The sequence below is a fragment of the Lampetra fluviatilis genome, chromosome 4 (assembly GCF_964198595.1).
Source record: "Lampetra fluviatilis chromosome 4, kcLamFluv1.1, whole genome shotgun sequence".
NCBI lineage: Eukaryota > Metazoa > Chordata > Hyperoartia > Petromyzontiformes > Petromyzontidae > Lampetra > Lampetra fluviatilis.
The window spans coordinates 2020060-2044863 of NC_136278.1; the positions used below are offsets into that span (position 1 = coordinate 2020060).

Below are 24804 nucleotides of genomic sequence, written 5' to 3' on the forward strand. Positions count from 1 at the left end.
TGTGTGCACGTGACAGGGACAACAATGCACCTGTGTGCACGTGACAGGGACAACAATGCACTTGTGTGCACGTGACAGGGACAACAATGCACCTGTGTGCACGTGACAGAGACAACGACGCACCTGTGAGCACGTGACAGGGACAACAATGCACCTGTGTGCACGTGACAGAGACAACAATGCACCTGTGAGCACGTGACAGGGACAACAATGCACCTGTGTGCACGTGACAGGGACAACAATGCACCTGTGAGCACGTGACAGGGACAACAATGCACCTGTGAGCACGTGACAGAGACAACAACGCACCTGTGAGCGCAGAGCTTCGGGGTCTCCGCACACACCGCTGCGAGTTGGTAGCGGCCCCCTCGACCTCGCGGGGAGGGGGCGCGGGATAAATCCCCCCCCCCCCCCCGCTTGATGTGATTAGGCAGCAATTCCGCTACGATGCTCGCTAACAACATCAGGCAGAGCTGTAACCGGATTACGGAGCGGCCTGTTTCGCGTTATGCATGTGCATAGGATGGACGGTGGGGGGGGGGATCAGGGGAAATGCGGTTTGCGGTAACGCAATAGTGCACGCCGGGGAGAAGGAACTCGCGTTGGTGGGCAAACACCGCTGTGGTTGTTGTTGGTGGTGGTGGTGGTGATGGTGCGAGGCTGGGCTCGACGTGCAGGAGAGAAGGTGGTGAGGGAGCTTGCAGGTGCTGGGGTGGGTGGGTGGTGAAGCGTGAAGGAGCGAGGTCGCGTGCGCGCGGCGAAGGTGACGTCTCGGGCGAGGTGTGTGCATCACACGGGATTCTCAGAATCATTAGCTACTTAGGCGAGTGTGACATGTTGCTGCGTAAATGGTGTGGGTTTTTTTTTCTTTACGTAGGCTTTGTGCAAAGAGAGACCCCCCCCCGTGTTGTGACTTCATCGTTTCGAACAAAGTTGATGTCTGTGATCAACTCACCCAGAAAAATGTGCCCGGTCTCCTCAGAGCTCAGCAGACTTGAACCTGGACACCGCGAATCATCTATTCTTCTCTCGTATGGATCAATAGCAGCAAATTAAAGATGCGCAATTTTAGATTTCTTCTCCACGAAATTGTCTCTTCTCAAGCAGAGTGTCGATCTCGTCCACTGCTCCGTCGAAGGAGCGGAGACAGCGAAGGGCGTTTAGGAGCAAGCGCGTGTCACCGCTGCGTGTCACCGCTGCGTGTCACCGCTGCGTGTCACCGCTGCGTGTCACCGCTGCGTGTCACCGCTGCGTGTCACCGCTGCGTGTCACCGCTGCGTGTCACCGCTGCGTGTCACCGCTGTGCTCTCGCCCAGGTGCTATCGGATGCGTTGTGGCTACAGTATGAGGCGGCAAGAAGGAGGCGCTGCCCGACCCTCTTTGTTGTACTGCACTCTGCTCACCTGGCTCTACCAACCTGCATTGACCAGCGCGGTGAAGTATGGTCGAATAACCCGCACGACCCGTATGGCACGGGGAGGCCTCAATCCAGCAGGGGATTGCAAACAAATGGGTTGTGTGCCGATTCATAATGAGTCTTTTTTTGAGTTGAAGATCGTGTGTAGGTGTGACGTCAATCTACCGAACGATAACCCTCCATCAGCCGACAGGTCCAATCAAATAAAGTTGCCACGTCATGGGCAAATGTGCCATTTGATTCAACTTCCGATGAAGCTGGGAGAGATTAATGGAGTTCAAACGAACTCATAAACAAACACTGCCTGTGAAAGACCCTACGCAGAAGATCCCTGGGGGTTTGATCTTCCACCTCATGGTCCACCTTAAATCGCATCCACTGCACAAACCATGGCACAAATGAAAAATGGAAAACTTCACCGTGTGCGACTGCGATCATCCAAAACAGACTGTACAACGCATAACGAAGCAATGCCCCATCCACAAATATGAGGGAGACATCGGAGCGATACACGACTTCGCTACCGTTGACGCGTTTATTTGGCTTGACCACCTGAATGTAAAATCGCAATTGTTGCTCTGCATCCACATCAGCAGCCATACGAAAGAAAGAAGATGCCAATTAGTCTCATCAGCAAATGTGGAGCAATGTGGAAAAAAGCCAGCAAAGTTGTGACAACGATTGGTAGTTTGTACGACATTTCGCTGCAGATTTACGTCCAGCATCATGAGGTGTTAACACAATCCCAGCACTGCACCTCACCCAAAGGAAGCCAATTGAGATGCATAGCGTTGGTCGTGCAAGCCGATAGGTGCCGGGCTCCACACTGCACGGTGGTAGGCAGTGGGGCACAATGGGCCTTCATGGCCAGAGTGGTCAATCATTGAATGTACGTCGTGTACAGACACCAGGGCGAGTGGCGTTTATCACCCGCGTCTGGACACCCCCCACCACCACCACCCACCACCACCCACCACCACCACCACCCACCACCACCACCACCACCCACCACCACCACCATCCACCCCGCGCCACGAGGCGATGCGACGCAGCGGTGACCGGGGCGGCGGCTCAAAGAACGGAGCGCCGAGCCAACATCGCTGACAACCTGGGCTCGAATCCAGGTTGCAGCCGCCTTTGATTAAACAAGGTCCTCGTGTGTAACGAGTCGATGATTGCCTTCAACCCGGTCACTGCTGACTGGACAAAGAGAAAAAAATAACATCCGGCGCCTTAAGTTCGTTCGGATAAGTTTCAACTTGAGAATGAAAAGATCGGTTTTGACCGTCATGCGATGGACATTACTCTCATGCCGCAGAGTGGGTGGGAAGGTACAGCCCTCTGCTGTGTCGACTAGAGGTTGCTTGAAATGACCTCAAAGAGTAGCTCTGTAATCTCGGCTTTCGTGGTCCATTCTCTAACGTGAATGGGGTGCACTTCTATGCGAGTGTTGCGAATGGATCTATTGTCTCACGAGTAACACTTGAGCTCAAGTGAACGATGCAACAGATTATATGCGTTGATGCTGCTGCGTTGGCAGTGGTGCACAGCGACAAACAGCAAGACTCAACGCGTTCGGCGTTAACGCTGCCGTAAAAGGAAAACATTTCCAATGCAATAAACAACGGTGTAGGCAATTTGGCCCCTTCTTCATCGTACATAAAATTAAGCCTTCTTCTTTGGCATGTCTCCTGTCCAACCTATAAAGTATTTTCCCAATATTCTGCACAGGCCACCGCTTCTGATGTGTTGGCATTGCTAAATCTTGTGGAGTGCGTTGCGGTGCTGCGGGGCCATCTCAAGAGATGGTCCACGGTTCGCGTCTCCTGACAAATCAAGTTAAAATCAAGTTAAAGAGGCCACCAACGGGACTGACATCATCGCATCGCGCCGCTGCTTCCGTCCTTCTGCCAGATCATCCGGCAGGTGCGCGTTGGTGACACCGTCACGTGATGCGCTCTCATCCCCAGCAGGCCGCGGTGCGCCCTCCACCAAATCGCTCCCACGTTGTGCCAGAGAGAGACGAGATTTCCGACAAGGCGGGGGTGGTTCCACGTGGAACTCACTCGGACCAAGAACTGCCAAGGCGCAGTCGATTTGCACAGCTGCGGAAGCCCGCACGCCCCCTGAAGCTTACGGATCTGCTTGGTAAGGGCTTCCCGGGATTTATGGAGCGCGGCCGCTCCTACGGCGCTTCGCACGCAGCGTGTTTACCTTTTATTATCGCGCCTGCTTTGGCTGACGTGGAGTCCAATAAGCACGCGCCATCCTGGCCGCGCGACGATCCACGCGCGCGAGAGAGAGAGACAGAGTGGAGAGAGGAAAGGGAGGAGCATCAGGCAATCTCTCCGTCCGCTCGCCCCAAGCTCCAGGGGACAGATTCCCACAGACTCCCCGTGCCAGAATTGACACCCCATGAGTTGCTGCTATTGACGGGAATGTATTACTGATGAATTGTTCGCCTGGGCTTGGTGGGTTGGTGTGGTTTTTTTTTTTCTTACAGGCTTTCAACGTGGCACTACGCAACCCTATTCAGCTCACTGGGTCAGTCCCATAGCATTGGGGATGGGGGGTGGGGGCTGGAGGCGGCTGAGATACAGCCCCCCCCCCCCCCCACCGCTAAATTCGTACGGCCTCGAGCTCTGCAGTTCTGCAGTTGTAGCAATGACCGCTCACACGCTGATGATCTGCTGCGCTGTCTCTAGACGTTGAACGCTTCGCGTGATGTACAGACCCGTCTGCGATCGATGTAGGGGCCTGGATGCAATACGGTAATTGTGGGCTTGGCTGGAGGAAATGAGTAAAATAAAGCACAGCCTTAAACTCAAACTATTTAAATTATGTTTTGGTATTTTACCAGGTAAAGCCCACAGAGCTATGTTGCTCTTTTTCAGAAGCGACCTGGCCACAAATCGTAGTTAAACCAAGTGGCTTGCTTATCGTGTGGAAATTCATCGCAGCCAAAATACTCGAAACGCGTGATGTTGATTCTAAAATGTATATTTTAAAAAACCGGAGGACCCGGAGAAACAAAACAAAAGGCAGGCGACCACGGGAGAGAGACATAGAGAGAGAGACACGCGAACTCCAAATCTACAGCAGGCGTCAGGGTCGGGACCGAGCGCGAGGGAGATGACATTTCGCCACTGCGGCGCCTTCACTCGCGTCGACTGGAGGCGATGGAACTGGAGCTGAATTCACGGACAACGCAGCGGTCTTCATTGCGAGGCCTCGCGGGCCACTGGCTGCCCCTGGTGGCCTTTAGTGAGGCCACAATACACACCACGTGACAACACCCCCCATCATCATCATCATCGCGCTGCTGTCAAACCCACAATGGTTTCAAATGTGTGGCGGGCCCTCACACACCGATGATGTCTTATCGGCGAAAGTGGCTCTCCCGCTCCAGTGAAGAACTCTACTCTATAACGTCTAACATTTGTTTGAAACTTTGTTTAACATTGAGTGGTGTTGTCCTTCCCGACCCCCGCCCTCCTTCCCACCCAGAGTTTTTCGCATCCTCCCCCACCCCTCCTTGTCAACATAGATATACTGTATACGATTAATCTCAAATTATCGCAAATCTGGAAGAAACCGCTGCGGTGAAATCGGCTGCAGGTCGCAGTGTTAAAGCAGAGGGCTGTTTGCAATGTTCAGTGCGACGCCTGTAGAACGAGACAAAGCCAAAGATAAAGCTTTTCCGTGTAGCCTGAACATACTTTTGGGGGCAAGTGCTGTTAGCAAGCACCTATGAAGTCCGACACGGCACACGGCTAGCACCACGCCCGGCCGCATTTGTCTCCTCGGTGGCGATGGTTACACAGCACACCAGGCACTCGTCTGAGGCTGAGCCGACCTAGGGGGGGTCCAGGACCGATTCACACAATCGTCACTGGTGTTGGTGGCGATGAGCGGGAATTGAACTCGGGTCGCCCGGTTCGTAGCGCAACCCACTAACCGCTACACGACCGTCTGCAGAACGACACACGCGCTACATTATTGCCTCCATGCAGAGTTATTGCAATGTATGCAGCTACCGCCCCATTTTATTTTATTTCGGTTATATGCGTGGCAGTGGAGAAAATGAAGAATGTATTGGAAGCCTCGTTCGTAATACGCCGACGATTGCAGCGTCGCCAACACGCGTGCCGGGGCCCTTTAATATTTGAGCACAGAAGACATTCGGAGGTGGAGGAGGAGATGCGGTCAGTCAGGCCAGCCAGCCCGCACCGCGTATATTGACCGTGCAATATACCGTGGATTTCCGTGGCCAATAATTGAAGGCTATTTCCCAAGGCTGCTGAGCTGCTCCCCATGGCCTCGATGTTTTTGGATCGTTGCGGGCTGGGACTGAATGCAACTATCATCCCGAGCTCCGTGTCTCCGCGGACAGAATTCCTCGCTTCCACGGCCGTTCAAACGCTCGCTCGCTCGCTCGGCGGTCGGGGGCACGAAGCCGGGCAAGGCGAGAGCATGAGAGGCAGAGAGATAAAGAGATGACGATGCGGAGAGAGAGAGACACGGTCGCGGAGAATAGCAGACGCAGAGACGAGGAGAGACACAGAGACGCACGCAGAGACAGAGAGAGAGAGGCACAGCAAGATGCAGGCACAAGAGAGACACGAAGACACGGAGAGTGACAGGAATGGTCCAAGTAAGAAAGTGACAGGAGCTAAAAGGCTACACGGACAGACAAAAGACACAAGAGGACAGAGAACGACATCGAGAGACGCAAATAAAGTGGTGACTAGGCGTGCAGAGAGAGAGAGAGCACGCACACTGAGGGCAATAATGTTTCATGTTGGGGGTCCTTTTATGTACTCGCCTTTTTCCCGTCCCAGGACGGGTGTATTGCAGTAAGTGTGAAACTTGCAAGTGCAAAGCAGAGTGCGACGTGATGTTCATTGCATCAATTCGTGTGCTATTTGTAAGGGCGCGGTGACACAGACTTAATTCATGTAAAGGTGATAATCCCTTGTTCATCATGACGTCCTTTTTACTTCGATGTCTCAACAGCGTTACGGAGATCGCGTGACGTGAGGGGTTTGCCTTTGTAGTGAGGAGGGGGGAGGAGGCGCCTCGCCCCCCCATGTGGAGTGACGTCAGCCGCTAATTATTATGAATGGAGGGGGGGGGTCCATGTGGAGGACGTCACCTGTTCATGATTATTAATGAGGGGGGCTGGCCGACGTGGAGTGACGTCACCCATGGGACACAGACATTCTTGGCTCATTATAGTAGTAAAGTAAAATGTATCTATCTAATTCTTTATTTCAAAAGAGCTGCCCAGTCTCCACGTGTCCGGCACCAATGGCTTCGCGAACACCTGCCCGCAGGAACAAACGGGTCGGCATTTGTTTTCATTTATTTTTTTCGTTTCGCCAAAACTTCGTTAGGATTGGACATTGAAATGCTTCGGGGGGGGCAGGGAGGGGGGAGGGGGGGGCGCTGACGAGGGAGGGGGGGGTTCTACAGTCAGATGTTCTGATTGCGCTGCGAGAGTGTTCAGCAAGAATCACAGGTAACCTGGTCTGACACAGCCACCCAGGGGACTCCCATGGCCATTATAGGCGGGACACCGCTCCTGATAATCTGACCGTGCCGACAAAAAAAAGAGAGAGAGCACTTATTTTTAGTCGTTATTGGCTGAACCTGTTACTTGCGTTTGTCAATCAGAAATGACTTCCCATTATCTACACGGCGATCTGCTGATCATCATCATCATCATCATCAGCAGCAGCAGCAGCAGCAGCCGTGGTCAATCCACTGCTGGATGTATGCTTCCCCGAGCCGTTGGCGCGACTCAAATCAAATCCACTCCGATAGTATCGGGATGGATTTGCCACTTTTGCGAGACCGTGCCCAGTGACTTCTCATCTGTGCATCAGTGCAGCGACAGTGGACGCCGGGGTAATGAAATCACCTTGTATTGTATAGACACAGTTACCGTCGTAATGTTTGCAAGGGGGGGGGGGGGGGGGGTCCAGGGTTCTGATATAAGCAACGCATCCTCACATTACACTGGTAGGCGGGGAGGGAGGGTGCGACAAGTAAATTCGGATTTAAGCACATCTGCAGCTTATACTGGAAGAGTAAACATTTGCTGTCATTCTCATATCCGTGAAAAGTCACGGATGATCGGATGAAGCGAGTGCTTCGGGAAGCTGCTTCTGAGTGACGCACAGGAACAATTGACGTATGGGTAACTCCTCCTGGCAACAAAACTGCACAGAAAATTACCATTTCACGCAGGACCAATCTACGGGTTGTGGTATCATGTGAAGAGCAGGCAGTGGCCGAGTGGGTACAAGAACACGTTTGCTCAGCAGTACGCGTCACGTGGACAAAGCGATGTACAGGGACTCCTCTACTTACGAACGAGTTAGGTTCCCGAGGTGTGTTCGTAAGTCGATTAAGTCCCAACTTTACTCATGTCGATTCCAAAATGTTGTACGGCGTGTAAACTTAACACGGGGAATGGCTTTAAAAGTTGTATAATCTCATGGAGATGCCACTGGTTCTTCATGTTCTGTAGATGTAGATGCCACCACCGCCATCTATTGCGCGGCGGTTGAACTTACGACTTTCGGTCCGAACAGGCAGCTTGGCATACAGACAGGTTTCTTCGTATCTCTGAAAGTTCGTAAGTCGAGTGTTCGTAAGTAGATGAGTCCCTGAATATATATTTTATTTACAAACTATTTCGTGACGGTTGCTGCGTTGGCATTGATGCACAAGGACAAATAATAATTATTAAAAAACCCAACACGTCCCGCGTCAATCACAACGCTGTGGCCTTTAAAATATATATTCAAGGTCCAAGACTGGAGGAGACTTTCACAATTCTGACACAATCGCCTGATGATGATGATGCTGCTGCTGGTTCCAGCTACCGGTGAAACCCCCAGCATCAAATAGTGAAATGCCGTGACGTTTATCATCTCCTACGCCAACGGTGCTGCCGAAGCGGTGATTAATTGGTGCGTTGGGTCACGTGACAGCTTCTATCGCTCGGCTCTGTCCGGTGGAGGGGGGCTTACGACACACGCATTGGCATTCTTATCGCGCGAACTGACCCCACACATCAATTACTCTATTAGCTGAAAAATATATGACAAGCGATGTTTCTGCGCAATGCCCCTCCTTGATAGCACGTTGTTGGGCACATAAATAATTTATGGCCGATTGTCTTTCATCGTAATAAACGTACCATAATCAAAGGGCCATTGCACGAAACGTCACCTATTGATATTTTAAGACCGCGGTGTTATTGACAAACGTGTTGTTTCTTTTTTTAGCGATGAAGGTTTGAACCCTTCTCATCATTCTCACAACGGTAAATAAAATAGGTACCGCCTTGTGGCCAAGTCAACAGTGGCTGTCAAGTGAAGGCACTGGCGCGGGCCGTAGGAACGTGAGCATACAACAGCACAAGGCATCTCACGATGATGATGATGAATATCTCTCCCATGCTAGGTTAAGTAAGGAGACGGCACACTGCCACTCTTGGCTCGTATGAATCACAGAGCGCTCGGACATACCAAAGCCACATTTGCTACGCACGATTGAATTTTGCTGCACAGGGGACCTCATTTCCACGCGTGATGAACGGCGCTGCGTTTATTTTCATTCATGCCAGGTCCCATCAATGATTCCATTTTTATTTCTCTCGTAAATTTGTTTTAAAAAGCATTTTTTACAATTTGTGTTTACTACCTTCTCGTATATTGTACTCCACTCTTGCCGTTGGCATCGTGTCAAGGGACGTACATGCTCGCAGTGCACCACCTTGTGTTGGAGAATGGCACTGGAAGATGACATTACAGAACTACTTCCGAAGTCACTCCCATGGGCCTATTGAGCCGGGCTCTCGGCATACACGTATTGTGTATGTGGTGCAAAGTGCAATCTTGAGAGTGTGTTCATCACATTGGCGATCAAACCAAGAAGCTACCATTCGTCAAGAACACTACCTTAAAATGAATATGTATACGGTAAAAAAGTTTCAAATAAACCACAATGAGATTTTCCTGGAAAATGAATGTATGCGAAAAGGTGAAAGTCTTTGCTGTACAATAATAATAACAATAATTTTCAACCACTTGTCAAACCACCGCGCGCTAATGGCTTCATCTCGCCCTGTCAATCGCGACACTTTTTTGACGCTACTTGGCGAACAGGTTGGCTGGCCCAGCGTGGTTCAAGACACACTCAGCCACCTTCTGTTCGCACCGTCGTGCGAACCGCAGCGCCACTACTCGCCCCCTCTGTGCGGTTGACGTTAAAGACCCCCTGACATCGTCTCTCACAGGGGCGAGACCGTGCTGTGCCTCCTGGAGTGGCGAGAGTCTGCATTTGAGTGGAATTATTCCGCAGAAAGTCAGTCGATTGCCGCAACAGCGCGTCTACAATCTCGGATTGAAAGGCGGAGCCACGGAGATCAGCATCGTGCGGAGTGGGCGATGCCGTGGACTGTTATTAAATCATCGCAGGATCGCGAGAGATGGCAGCGGCCGTAGGGATGCCCTCATCCAGCAGTGGAATGACCGTGGCCCACGATGTTAGCCTCCGTGCTACCAGCCTCACCCGTGGTAACTAATTATAACTATTCTAGATTTGAAGCTTTCGTGACTGCAAGGATTCATACTCTTATTAAAAAATAAAATAATGATGCAGCAAATCTGGCTGTGACGGTCCCACCTAATGACGGAGACTTGTGTTGCCTCCGAAACGTCGTGATTTTATTATTTTATTTTTTATTAATTTTAATTTCATTTTAAACCTACGTAACTTTACCGAAAGAACTAAGAGTATATAATTATAACTATAAAAAATATATGTAACTAGGGAAGACCCACTGAGCTATATACATATTTTTCAGGAGCGACCTGGCCACAAATGATAGCTAAACGAAGTGGCTTATCCTCACGTGGAAATGTGTAGCTGCCAAAAACTCTTAACGCATGTTTCTAAATGTGGAGGGAAAAACCGGAGGGACCCGGAGAAAAATCAACACGACCACAGGGAAAGAGACATGCAAACTCTAAATAGGGTGTATGGGTTTGAACCCACGACCTCCTGAACCCACGACCTCCTGCATTCCAGGCGAGGTAGTTAACACCTCGCCACCACTGCCGGCGTCGTTGCCAATGGGACAATGGGCCTTTAAACGGGTTCTCATCTGCCGCAATAAAAGAACGTCAATAATTTCACCGCATTTTTTCTGTGACAGTAATTGATGCGGCCATCACTCTTACGATACGAAATACTTTCCTTCGTCCCCTCTCCGACAAACGAGGAATTCCCGCAAGGCTTGATTAAAGCACCGACGAGATGAGACGATTTACGCCACGCACGCACGCGCTCGCTCGCATTGTCCTGCGTGGCGAATCCGCGAGGCACATTCCTAAGAGGCCACAGAGACGATAACTTCTGTCAGCCTCCACGCAGGTTGCCATGGGACCTAATGTATATGTATATATGTGTCTCTGCAGAACCTCTTTCGCACCGTACGTAGCCAACCGTGCTAATGCGGAGATGTGCCATTGTGCAACCCTGCTACGCAACGGAAACGATGTCAATGCAACACTCACCAGGATTTTCTAATGCATGTTGGGTATTGATTAAAAAATATGCCTTCTACTAATGGTGTACAATTAACTTCTGTTATTATGGATGTTGGGTACACTATGCATCGATCGATCGATTGAGGTTCTTTATTTAACCAGTAGAGAACCTATGAAGGTTCGTAACATTTTGGCCTAGAGATCTTGATGAGATATATTGTAAAACATTTTTATATCACAACACATGTAACAAAGGTAAGTTTTTTTTCTGTGGTATGCGAGCGATTAATAAACTTGAGCGAGCCTATCACCAAATTTACCCAGAATGCGCTTGAAATAAACAGATGTTGGAAGCTCAGCATGGGTTGAGCCCTTGTTGAGTAACCACGAATCATCAAATGTTGTACTATACTTCCTAAAGATGCTCAACATCTGCGCTGCCCGCCTTCAGAATCAGAATAGTTTTACACGTAGGCTTTCGCGACCAATAGTATCCATAACAAAGGTTGTTGGGGCTAGATCGCCTAAGTGTAAATGTGTCGTGAACCCACCACCACCCGACACAGCCAGCCAGTAAGGTTTGTAACGTAAACAAAACGTGCCAATTAGTTTACATACTTCAGCCCACCGGTGTGTTGGAGAGTAAATCCACAACATTTACAATGTGAGTTACCGTGACGTTTCGCTGGTAATGACATCCCCAATATTTATGCTGGAGGAATCCGATGAGTTATGATGCTCTTTTCTTTACAGATGTCCAGTCTTGACCAACCTGCACCAACTGGAATGGCCAAGTATCCCCCACCGAGGCACTACGCAAGCAGGAAGAAGGGCTGCCCATGTACACCACCTCCTCATAAACTTGAACAAATGTTTGTAGGAACATTTACCTTCGTGTCCCCGAATTTCAATCATTTATCACATCGTTTGGGAGTGAATTATTCATGTCCACCATCGTATGCGGTCATGTCCTTAACTCGATGCCTAACACTATCCAATCACCATGTCATCTGAAGTGAACCAACTCGTAACCCAAATTCTGAATAATTTACCTGACCCACGCCCTTGGTTAGCGGTCATTGCCGAACTGTGCAGGGTGTCACCTACGCGGTGCCCTCAGTGTGTCTCCATCACTCACACGCAGCAGTTGTCCCACCATAGACACGTGGAATTTCCACCACTGGCTCAGGCCCATCAATGCTCGTTTGAGAATAAAGACACGTTCGCTTTGCGACTTCCGCGTTTGTATGTGTGTATATATATATGTGTATATTTATCTTCCTTCGCCCCGTACGTAACCAACCGTGCTAATCGGAGGTTTATTTGAGCATGAGAAATGTCTCTGTGCGGCTTCACCATTGAGACGCCACTAATGTGATTTATATAACCAGGTCCTTGTTGTAGATTTTAGCCTAAGATTTGTCTTTTTTTCTTTTGTTACATCATTAGATTATTTTTGGCTGTCGTATTTTCCCGTCAGTGGCGTAGCCTGGTTGGTTAGCATAGGCCCTGGTGCTAGGAATTAAATAAGGAGGAGTGGGGGGGTCCCGGGGGGCGGGAATGATGCAGCTACACTACGCCCACACTCGATTCCATAACGACACCACTGTTTTCTATTGATGAGGCACCCGAGTGCCGTGTGATTTAGAGGAGTTCATCACAGCCCATCCCGCCAACTCCCCCACCACCTCCACCCTTCCACCGTGGCGAGCCGGAGGGCTCTCCATCGCACACGGAGTCTCACCGCGGGCAGAGAAACGTCGCTGCGCGAACTCGCAGAGAAAATTCCCCAATTATGTGGCAATGCGACCAGGGACGTGGCAATGATTTCAGAGTTGGGCATGTGACCAGGTTCTTCTTTTTTTTTAATGTTGCACAAAGGCACACTGCCCACACGTCTATACAGACATGCACACACACGCACACAAAGACAAAGATTCCCCGTATAGCCTAGACAGACTGTAGAGTCAAGTGCTGTTATCGAGCACCTATGAAGGCTGGCACGGTACACGAGGGGGTGGGTGGCCAGCACCACGCCCGGCCGCCTTTGTCTCCCCAGTGGCGATGATTTTACACATCGCACCACATACTCATTTGAGGCTGAGTCGACCTCGAGGAAGCCCAGGACCGGTTCAGATAATTGTCACTGCTGTTGACCGTGTGTGGGAGTTGAACCCGCGTCGCCGGGTTCTTAGCCCAGCGCGTTAACCACAAATGCAGATACATTCATTCCTACAGAGGTAAGCACACACACACACACACTTTCCCTTCAGATGTAAACAAATACAGAGACTCAGATACATACAAATTCACGCACATGGAGTGTGCCACGATTTCCATTCAGCTCTTGTGGAACGGAGAGGCTTTAGCATCTCGTTACTGAGGCGCAAAAGCACAGGATCAAGCATGGGGTCGAGCATGGGATCGAGCATGGAGTCGAGGATAGATTCGGAGTCACTATCATGACTGTCGATTCATACTCTTTGGTTCTTTCGGTAATATCACGTACGCTTATATGGGCGCAACCCCTTATATGGGCAAGCACATGTCCAGGATAACCTTATACGGCTATGGCACACCTTGATATTATCGTAATAAGGGCGCTCCCTATTCCATGACACGGCGGTCTGTTCCGTGACCCGGACGAGAGAGGCGAGGGCCGTAATTGTTTACCAGTCTTTAGGATCGTAATTCGGCCAATGGGAGTGAGTCTGCCTTTATGTTTAGAGGATGGATCGTTTGAGAGGTAATCCGGGGGAGGTGGGGGGGAGATGGGCGAGGTGAGTGAGTCGTGGCTTCGCCCTGCCAGTAATATTCAAATTGGTGGATCGAGAGGAACTTGGTGCCTTGGGTCTGGATGAGGAGCGTGAGCGGAACGCTCGGGGAGTTCGTGATGAGGGGGGAATTCGTCAATGGGTTCCTGTCACACTGAGGTTGCCCGGTTCATCGTGTAAGTGCGCTAACCACCGCACCACCACTCCACCCCATATTACAAATACAGGCTGTCCTCCTATAACGCGGTTGTTGCGTTCCTGAATAACACCGTGTTATGGAAAAATGTCGTGAAATAAATTTTATCGTCAGCTGGTTTTTCGCTTGCGAAGATCAGGGACAAATATGAGGTCCGTGTAGTTGTAGGCAGGCGTGCTGATGATGGCTGTGGAGGCCAATCGTTGACTTGCAGATGTTGTGGCAGGCGGTGCATTTAAACTCGTGACCAGTCGAGGCCTGAGCAGCGGTATTCTTTCTGCGCCTCCGTTTTAGTCGTTGAAGCTTTGTGCCTCGATCGGTCTAACATTGTAGCCGCTTCGTTGGCACGTGGGTAGCATCTAGAAGCATCCAGCAGCATCCCGCCTTGTGCGATGCTACGCCGAGGCAACCGTACAACGGCTTCTTCCTAGTCGCGCGTCGGTATTCTGTGGTCTTTAGATCACGTTATATCCAATTAGCATCCGCGTTCTACAAAAAGTGTTCCCTATGTTACATTCATCGCGTTATGTCCAATTCGCGTTATGAAAACAACACGCAGCATTATAGGAGCACAGACTGTACTGTAGTAATGATAATGTACTTTAAATATCGAGGAGGTAAGAAACCATTGGGTCTCAAGACGTTTTAAGGAGGTCCCGCAAAATCAAATAATTGGCGAATTCCATTCCTGAGCGTTTGGCTTCATGTTGAAGGAAAGCGGAGAAGACGGGAGGGAAATTATTATTTTCGCGACAAGTAAACCTCAGAGGAGAACTCCTCTCCAATAGCATCGCATCGTGAGCCCAGTAAAAACGTTCTTCGTCGGTTTAATTACTTCATTACAATAGTATTGATTCACGTAAAGAGGTCTGTCATCGGGCTCATATTTCGAGAAGCAAACAACACAAGGATGGAAACAAATACCGGATCCCCTTGTCGTTTTGCAGTATCGATGTCATTGCGTCGAACGAGTGGAGTGTCCCTTTGAGTGCGACACCGACTCAATAAACGAGTTGCTGCATTTGCTGTTTCCTGAATGCAAAGCGAGGCAACACAACCTGCACTCACAACCACGGCTGAGAGTTGTCCATACACAGATTGAGTTGTTCTGCCTTCAAAGTGTGCTCAACTTATCTGAAGTGTAATGATAATTGCTTCAGCTCGTAGAGTTTACTAAAACAACAACTGTGGTTTTTTAGGTATCATCGATATTTCGACTGTGAATTGTAACCAAAGATCGGGTATTTGTTTTTTTGTTTGAAATGCCAATAACATGTAACATTTACAGGAACATAACAATGTCTAATATATTTACGACTTCATCAAGCAACGTGAAAACTGTATAAGAACTGTCGTGATGAATTGTGGATAATAGATAATAAACTACTGAACTTACGCAAACGTCTATGCCACCGCCAAAAAATAAAATGTGACATTAGTCCTTCAGCCTACGGGCTTTCTGAACATCAACATTTGTATAAAATAGCAAAATATTAAACAATTTACACTTCTCTGAGTTTCGTGCTCACTAAATCCTGTCGGGTTGCTTTGCGTTACAGGTCAGAGACAAAGTAACAACAACAACAACTGCAATGTGTTGCAGCATCTGAAATGGAATCTTATCTCAAGACGCTTTACAAAAATGATGGAACTAGGCCAGGGGTCGGAAACCTCTCAAAGAACAAGAAGGCGCAGAGGCATTTTTTTTGCTTTGTTTTTGACCCAAATAGTTGAAGAGGCCCATCTCACGCAGAGCCGCTTGTACACACACACAGCAGCGGGTATACGGCAGATGATTACAACAGCAACAACACATTCTGGCTGAAATAAACAACACAGGTGATGGAATAAACTGCGTCTATTTCTTTTTGCCCCCCCCCCCCTAGTTATTATTTAACGCTACAGTTTGACTGCTGTACATTTTGTTGTCTCCAAGATATTTCACAGCGACCCATTCACTGCCATATCTAATACATTACCTTTATATTAAATCGTTTTTAAGATTTTTCTTTTTTTTTAACTGCATTGCACACCCAAAGATGATGTGACCGAGGTATTACACCGACTGTGCAATTTGTTATTAATACATATTTATTAAATATAAGGCCACGAATACTGTGAATGCTGTACGGTTGCTGCACAGTGGATGGTACGGGACCCTGTGCAACGATTGACCAGAGCAGGTCAAGGTGTGCCAGGTGGTCCTCCGATGCAACTTGGGCAAAGATGGAAAATAGAAACGAGACACACACACACACACAGCTCTTCTTGGCCACTTCAATAAAGCCGAAACATATTTAAAGGCAGTTTGCTTCCACAATGACCCGTCAGCCAGTCAATCTTTTGCTCAGCCTCCCATCCGGTACGCTCCAGGCAGCAGCTGCCAAATTGAGAGGAAGTGTCAAGACTCCCGATTGTTAGGGCGATTTAATGGCGACTTAAGTGGCGGGGAGTGTGAGCGTGGGCAGAGGCATTTTTTTTTCCAGCCAATTCCAAGGGGAACAACCGAATTGGGTGAAATTACCAGGAAATCATGGGCGGCATTGGGGGGAGAGGGAGAGAAAGGGACTTGTGGTGGATTGGAGCTGGAGACGTGATTAGTGAGAGAGAGCCTCGGGTAATCAGTAGCGTGAGTACAGAATTGGGGGAGCAAAGGGAGGAGGAGGTGGATAAGGAGAAGAGGGAGGGAGGGAGAGAGAGAGACGGTCTTAACGAGCGGAAATGGATTGTCGCACGATAACATTTCAAATCCAATTATCGAAGCACTTGTGTAGCCGTGTCGGCTTACGGGCGTCCTCGGAAGGCGTTTTTATTAACCCAATCAATCGGCGGCTCGTCCACATCGCCACCCACCCACCCACCGGGGCCCGGCACCCAAAGCCGGCAATTAGCACCGCGACTTGGACGCAAACCGCGCCGCTCGCCGCTCGTTTCGCACGGCGGCGCCAATGCGCCCCCCCCTCCCCCCTCTCAACGAGGCCACTAGGAGTCTGACGGTTGTGATGAGAAACAGAAGCAGGGCGGGGAAAATTAACCCGTAAAAACAAAGTTTTTCACTATAAATCCTTTATATGCGTGGCATCGGTTTTATTTTATTATTCATTTCTGTTTTTCTTGAGTAAGAGTTTCATTTTTATCACATTGGTATTTTAAATTAAATATGACGGTTTTTTTTCCTAAAAAGTGGAAAATTTTGGAAAAAATTTTCACGAATATAAATTGTCACGCACAACGAGTCTGTGTGCAAAATGTCAGCTCGATTGGATCACGGGAAGTGGGTTAAAAAACGACCGAAAGATTTGCACGGTCGTAAGCAAGCAAGCAAGTGAACTTAATATAAAGGATTTAAAAAGGGGAGTGTGTTACACACAGATACAAGTGAGTAGGGTCAGCCTAATTATATTTTTTTCTTGTTGGCGAATGTCTTTCTATTTCCCGTCTGATTTTTATTTTTTTCGTGTCAAAATGTATCGATTAAGCAAGTTGCCCGAAGCGGTGTGTTTCAGCCATTTCGGGCAACGTAAATTTTCCCCAAGTTATACTGCCTTGACCAAGTCGCAAACCATGCACCCGATCCGATGGCCTGACCTGGGAAGCTAATCTGGGGTTTTAGCCTGGATAATGCTTGCATGGGCTACCACCACCAATCATAAACAAATTCTGTAGGTTCTAGATTTGAAGCTTTCGTGACTACAAGGATTCATACTCTTAGGTTTTTTCGGTAAAGTTACGTAGGTAAAAATAAATAATAAAAATAAAATTAATAGAAATAATAATAGAAATAAAATTATAAATCACGACGAGACCTGTGTTGCCTCCGAAACGTCGTGATTTATCGTTTTATTTCTATTATTATTTCTATTATTTGTATTAATTACTTTCACCTACGTGACTTTACCGAAAAAACCTAAGAGTAGGTTCTATAGGTTGTGGCCTAGCAAAATTGTGAAGAGCAGAGAGGGCAGTGCAGCAAAAGTCATCATCGTCGTACTCAACCGCTACGCTCCCTGCTCCCACCAACCTGCACGGACCGACGTGGTAACTTCGGGTGAAATAACCCCCAGGTTCCGTGCAGCGTGGGCGGGAACGAGGTTCGTGGAGTTCCTCATCCAGCAGTGGATTGACAGCAGTGCTTTACCATTAATCTATACTTTCTCGTGGCCATGGTTAGGATGTAGCGGGTGAGTGCTGCTTTGCGAGCACTCATTGTATCCAGGGAGCATAACGCCAGACGGGAAATTTTGTAGCAGCAATAAAAATAAACTCCGTGCGAAACATTTATTCAGTCATAATGGACTCGACTGAAAACGTCCGTATTGATTTTGAAAGCATTGTGTGGGGCGGGGGGGGCGGTAGGGGTTGTCATTTATTTATGAAAGCCAAAATAAACGGCGTCATTTATTTTGGTGTTGCAAAAATAATTAATTGGTATTTCAGAAAAAAAAATCCAATTTTAAGAGAACGTTCTGGATGACATTATGCTACTGGCGAGAAATGTCTGGTGGTGGGTTTGATGAAGCGTCGCTTTGTCTCTGTCATTCATTTCGTTTACTGGCAACTAGACAAAGTAAATACGTGTTTGTGTGTGTGTATGCACTTGGGTGGAGAGGTGGCGCAACGGTTAGCGCACTATGCTCCAAAGCCAGCGGCCTGAGTTCAATCCCCGGCAACGGGTTTCCCATCAGTGGTGGGCGATGTCTGAAACGTTCCTGGGCGGGAGCCCTCGTTAACTGTGGACGGTAGTGGCCAGCGTGGTGAAGTATGGTCAAACAACGGTGGATTGGCTCAGGGCTGGCTGTGGTCATGCAGGAGATTTGTAGCCACTCCCCAACTGAGCCTCCAACGATTTACTTCTGCCCAGCGATTTGAAGCAGTCACGAATCGTGCGTCGCGAATTCAATTTCGAGAATGTTAGTATTTTTAATATATCTAGTTTATAGTAGATTTTTTTAAAGTCTCATTTGTACGATTCTGTTCGCTCAAGTAGCCTAAACGTCATGAATAGCATCTCATTTGCATGTACATTGTATACATTCTAAATAATCGATTGTCACACACACACACACATGATGCAACGCTTGTATCTCGAGCACAAGTATTGGTTTCATCAATTATTCCGACTGATGTATTTGCAACCGAGCTCGTTTTTTTCCACGGAGCCAAACGGTTTTCAAGGTGGCCAGGAGATAAGCAGTATAGCAACGGATTCCTGAATCCATTTGTGCAGTGCTGTGGGGGGATATGAATTACCTCGCCTCGTCGTGGGTTAGATTCCTATCCTGACACCTGTATATTTGGAGTTTGCATGTTCTCCTCGTGGTCCCGTGGATTTTTTTCCAGGTCCTTCGGTTTTTCCCTCTGCATTTAGAAAAACACGCTGGGAATATTTGGCTGCTATAAATTCCCACGTGATGATGAGCCACTTCTTTGGGCTATCATTTGTGGCCAGGTAGCTTCTGAAAAAGATCTGAACAGCTCAGTGGGCCTCACCTGGTAAAATAAAAAATAAAATGTTTAATTTAGAGTGTTGACTCATGCAAAACACTGCATGAAGGAAATTAGTAAACCATCTCAACATAGAAGAATTATCTTGAAAATAGTCTTAAGACTCAGCAAAAACCTAAAGCCAGATTTTAGTGGTGAGGAGCCTCTAAGAGTGGTCCCCTGAAAGTCGGGTATCAACTATTAATCAATTAAAGGAACCTGGCAGACAGAATAAAGGAAATAATAGATGGCGATACGTACAGACACCGAGCAGCATTGTCCACGATGACCTCTTTTACCTTCACCTCAGAAGCAAGCAGTCACCGTGGGAAGTTGAGGTGATGTGCCTCGCGTGATCCATCCCAAGGCTCGTCTCTCTGAAAGCCACCCATGGCCGGGGAGGGCCCAAGCGTCAAGTAACCGGATTCTATCGCGACGGCGATAAGGCCGGCGGAATTAGATACGCGCCGACACCCTTCAAAGGCCGCGACACGATCAAACGCAGGGTTTCAACGCGGGAAGCAAACCCATTTATCCGAGAAAAAGGATTTGCTAGTGTGTGCGTGTGTTTTTTTTCAATTGATTTCCATTTACATTGCGCAAAGGAGAGAGGCGCGGATCCGCTGCTGATGCGTCGTGGAAGCTGCCCGAATTGTGGAGTCGTCGCGTTGATGGTTGATGAGTTGCCCTCCCAACCCGGGTCTCCGCGCACGTGTTTTTACTGCGACCACAACATCACTTGCGTTGCCAATTGTGTCGATGCCCGGTAAGTCTGCGGGCTCGGGCCAAATGTTTAACTTGTTGGTACAAAATGGCAAAACTTAAGTTGTGCTCACACCCTTAAATCACCGTTAAGAACTAATTAAGCAATAACTTTAATGAACACACGTATTGTCACATGTTCCGTTTATTTTGTTAGCCGTAAACGGATGCTGATACTATCGTTAAATGTGCTACCTCTAGCTTTTGCCCAATGTTGCCCATCACAGCCAATGCACAAATCGCAATGTCACAATTTAAAGGACCGACAAACGGTGACCTCGTCGTTTACAGAACGATCTGTTTAAAAAGTCGCGCTGTGTGACAGGTGGTTGCCGGGAGGTCAGGGTGCCAAGCTGCCACCGCCGAGAGCCTGGGTTCGAATCCAGGCGGCTGCCTGTGATTAAACCACGTGCTCCGGAGTTGACGGTCTCAGCCCGGTCACCAACGACTCTCAGTGGCAGGGCAGGTGGGGAAGTGAAGGACACAAGGCTATTGAAGGGGACGGTAGCTTTGCGAGATCCGCTTTCCATCGGCTGTTTTGTAACGCCGATTGGGTTTTCATTCGATGCCTTTTCACCAAACTCCACCGAGGGGTCAATTTTGATACATTTGCGGTGGAGGAGGAGGAGGAGGGAGATATTACAGCAGGGGGGCTATTTCCTTGCAACCACCATCATCATCATCACCAAGAGAAGCAGTCTGTTCCTTCTCCCAGGCTGAAATGACTCCCATGGCGGCATTTAACAAGGCACACAGCGTCCACGTTACGTGTCCATCCCTGGCCCCTTGGACACAGGGGCGTGCGGAGTGGTGCACTGGCTCCATCTCTCAATTCCGCAACCCACCTCTGAGCCAGCAGCTTCTCCATCTCCACTTCGCAAAGAACGGATTTGCATCTCGTTCAGCTCTCTGCCCGGGGCGAAGGAATTCGATGGGGCGGGCGGTTTGGGATGTTGTTTGGTTAACATCTGGCAGCACAGTCATCCTCATGCACGTGATAAGCTGAAGAGGAGCACGGAATAACAACGCTTGCAATTAAATCAGAGGGGTGGGGGGTCGGGGGGGGGGACTGGGGTGGTGGGTAGACGGAGGGGGGGGGGGCTATGCATATATTTGGTGAGTAAAGGTTACGACCCAATTGGCCATGCTCTTCAAGCTAGAGGACGTAGCATTTAAGTCGTGATGCGCGTAATTGTTTTCTCCCTTCTCTGTTCTGCAGCTCAACCAAATATTAATTCTATTCAGTTTGGGGGGCCATGCTTAGCAAATAATCCCCCGCCGCTCATCGCCACGCGCTGGCGGATCGCACCGAGGGCTCCGCTGATGAAGTATGGTCAAACAACGGTGGATTGGCTCAGGGCTGGCTGTGGTCATGCAGGAGATTTGTAGCCTCTCACCAACTGAGCATCCAACGATTTACTTCTGCCCAGCGATTTGAAGCAGTCACGAATCGGGCGTCGCGAATCAAATTTAAGAATTATTGTTTTTTTAAATATCTAGTTTATATTAGAGTTTTTTTTAAAGTCTCATTTATACGGTTCTGTTCGCTCAAGTAGCCTTAACGTAATTAATAGCACCTCGTTTGCATGTACATTGTATACATTCTAAATAATCGATTGTCACACACATCACCGTCAACACCCCCCCCCCTCGGCATTGGAGGCGCCCCCCCCCCCCCACGCCGCCCAGGGGCGAGTGAGCGGCCCGATCCTGCGCCGGGTCCCTGCGCACATTCGAGGCCCCGAACTCTGGCATCGGAATATCGGTGGCCTGCGCTCCTCGGCACGACGTTGCGTGCAGGACAGGGGGACGAGAGGGTTGCCTGGCGATTGATTGATAGGAAAGAGAGAGAGAGAGAAAACAGAGGGGGGGGGGGTGATTAATCTCGTGGTTATATTCTGCTCCGTGGGCATTTTTTTCCCGGCGCTGTAATTGCCGTGCGCTCATTTGCAGCATCGATCTGGGAAGGCGCCGTAATCCTCCTCGAGGTGCAAATCCGGCACCACCTGCTCCCGTCGAAACATCCTAATTTTCCTAATTTTCCTCATCCTCCATCTGCCTTCACAAGCGGGATGTTGCTCACGTGTTTTACACACGCGTGTGCGTTTTTTTAACTCGGGATGAGGAGAGTAAGGTGGCGTTTATGTGTAGCACAAAAAACAACAACCATGAGATTGATGCTTATCAGTATCTACCGAGGAAATCCGCACTGTGTCTCAGGAATTATTTTTCGGGAAAGTCCTGCCACATTGCGATGTTCGGGCAATTCCACTAACGAGTTATAATTGTTTTTTTTTATTTGGGTATCGGCCACGTAATGATCTGGCAAAATCTGTGTCGCAAGACTCTTCGCCACCCAACACAGACAAACAATATTAAATTGTCACATGTTTAAAAGTGTTTAGCGCAAAAATAATTCTTGTTTCAGCTAACCGGTAAGTTGAAGAACAATCTGCGATTGTAACATTGGCTTGCGAACACCCATGTGTTGAAAAGTGTTTGGCTTTTTGCGATAATTCTGGAGCACCCTGGGGAAAAAACCTACCACGAGGGTGGTGACAGCACTCACCACTGCCATCTTGTGACCCCCTCGCAGACCCAGGCCAGCAACACGTGGCAAGTACTGGGGCGGGTGGTGGGTGTGGAGGGGGGGCGGTGGTGGGGGCAGGAGGTGGCACACACCGCGGCACTAATGCGCCCTGATGGATGAAGAGCGCACGGGGCGGGTTTAGCAAAGACACAGCGGCCTGGCGCGCTCCGCTTCATAAACCACCACCACCACGTGCTTGTGTGTTGAGACTATTGTGGGGAGCGGTGGCGCAGTGGTTAGCGCTACGCTGCGCTACGAACCAGGCGACCCGCGTTCGATGGCCCGCTCGCGGCCACCAACACCCAGTGACGATTATCTGAACCGGTCCTGGGCCTCCCCTAAGTCGACTCAGTCTCAATTGAGTACCTGGTGCGGTGTGTAAAAAAAAAACATCGCCACTGGGGAGACAAAGGCGGCCGGCCGTGGTGTTGGCCACCCACCCCCTCGTGTGCCGTGGCGGCCTTCATAGGTGCTCGCTAACAGCACTTGCCCCTACAGTCTGTGAAGGCTACACGGGGGATCTTTGATGAGACTATTGGGGCGAATGCTGTGAGAGAGCACCCATTCAGGCTGACAGTACACGAGAGGACATTGAACACTAGGACACAATCAGTATAGCCTTAACGGACTGATTGGGCAAGTGCTGTTAGCGAGCACCTATTAAGGCCAGCACCACGCCCAGTCACCGTTGTCTCCCCAAACTTCACAGACCCCACCAGCTACTCATTTAAGCACGATTCGACCTTGATGAGGCCCAGGGTCCCGGTTCAGATAATCGTCCACCGATTTTGGCTGCTCTGAGCCTGATACTCGGGTCCGCCGGGTTTGTAGCGCAACGCAACTTGCTCATTGTCGCTACACGACCGCTCCCCAAAACAGTCTCTTCAAGGTCTGGTGGAAAGCCATGCTGGGGGATTCGTGGTCTTTGCGCGCGAGCGAGCGAGCGCTCGAATGTGTTCCAATCGATGCTCAAAGTAGAACTTCCTCGCTAGATCGCGCGCGAGAGGCGTGATCTGTGTGGGAGGTTGGGGTGGTGCGGAGCGATTTGAGTGAACCGCGGGCCCAGTCGTTCGTGAGTCACGCCGCGTTCAATGTGAGAGAGCGAGGGAAAGAGAGAGGGAGGGAAAGAGAGAGGGAGGGAGAGCGCCTCCCTCTCTCCCTCGCGGTGATGCTCGCCATTAAGGCGTCGCCGTGGTCACAATTGCACGCTGCCACGCGGATATTTAGGATGATACAACTACAATAACGTGCTAATTTGAGACTTGTCTTTGTGAACGCAACCGGCTGTATATAAAAAAAACACAGTGGGTGATCAGTGATGACAATAGCTGGTGTATGCACGTATGTTGAACTTCTTTCGCACCGTACATAGTCATCCATGTTGATGATGATGATGACGCCGATGATTAATGACGATTGATGAAAATGAATGCAGCCCTAAGCAAGGGTCACACACACACACAATATGCATTGTAAATATCAATTCCTGAGCAGCTTGCGGCAGCTTCAGTTGAAGTGACCAATGTGAGAATCATCTCCGAGTGCTTTTACTCTGCTTGGGAGCTGGGGATCGGGAAATGCAAGGGGGTGTAGCTTCATTGGCAAGTTTGCCTCATCCCAAATACAGCAATGGGTTTATTTTAAAAAAATATTTGATCGTAAATATGGATTACGGAGGTTCCAAGTGGCCCAGGGTTAACTGATACACGTTTCATTTATTGCGAATTGTTTCAGCAAGTACATTTACACCAGGGGTCTCGAGTGAACCCCGTTGATGACGCGTCCCTCCGTCACCAATGACTGCTGCAGAACGCCTTCATAATACAATTGGGGTTTTGCTTAAATTTGTATCAATCCCACTTCTGAGAATAAACAAAAGCAAATGTTTTGCCTGCCATGCCATGAACATTTCTCTGCAGCAAGCAGTGTGAGAGGGTGTGCTTCCGAGTGATGTGGGTGAAGCAAAGTTCACTTGAAGGGGCCTCAAAAGTAGTTCTCTGATATTGCCTTTCCAT

General features: G+C 49.2%; 1 protein-coding gene across 2 annotated transcripts in view; it reads right to left on the bottom strand.

Moving 5' to 3' along the window:
* The window catches only part of LOC144931252 (alpha-2C adrenergic receptor-like), a 31630-nt gene extending 11763 nt beyond the window's left edge, over positions 1–19867 (bottom strand). The window contains exon 1 of one of the 2 annotated variants that reach the window (XM_078855059.1): positions 19743–19867. The gene's annotated coding sequence lies outside the window, so the exon portion shown is untranslated. Of the gene's footprint in view, positions 1–19736 lie in introns of both variants that reach the window. The other variant, XM_078855058.1, reaches the window with a different exon arrangement.
* Between the last annotated feature and the right edge of the window lie 4937 nt (positions 19868–24804).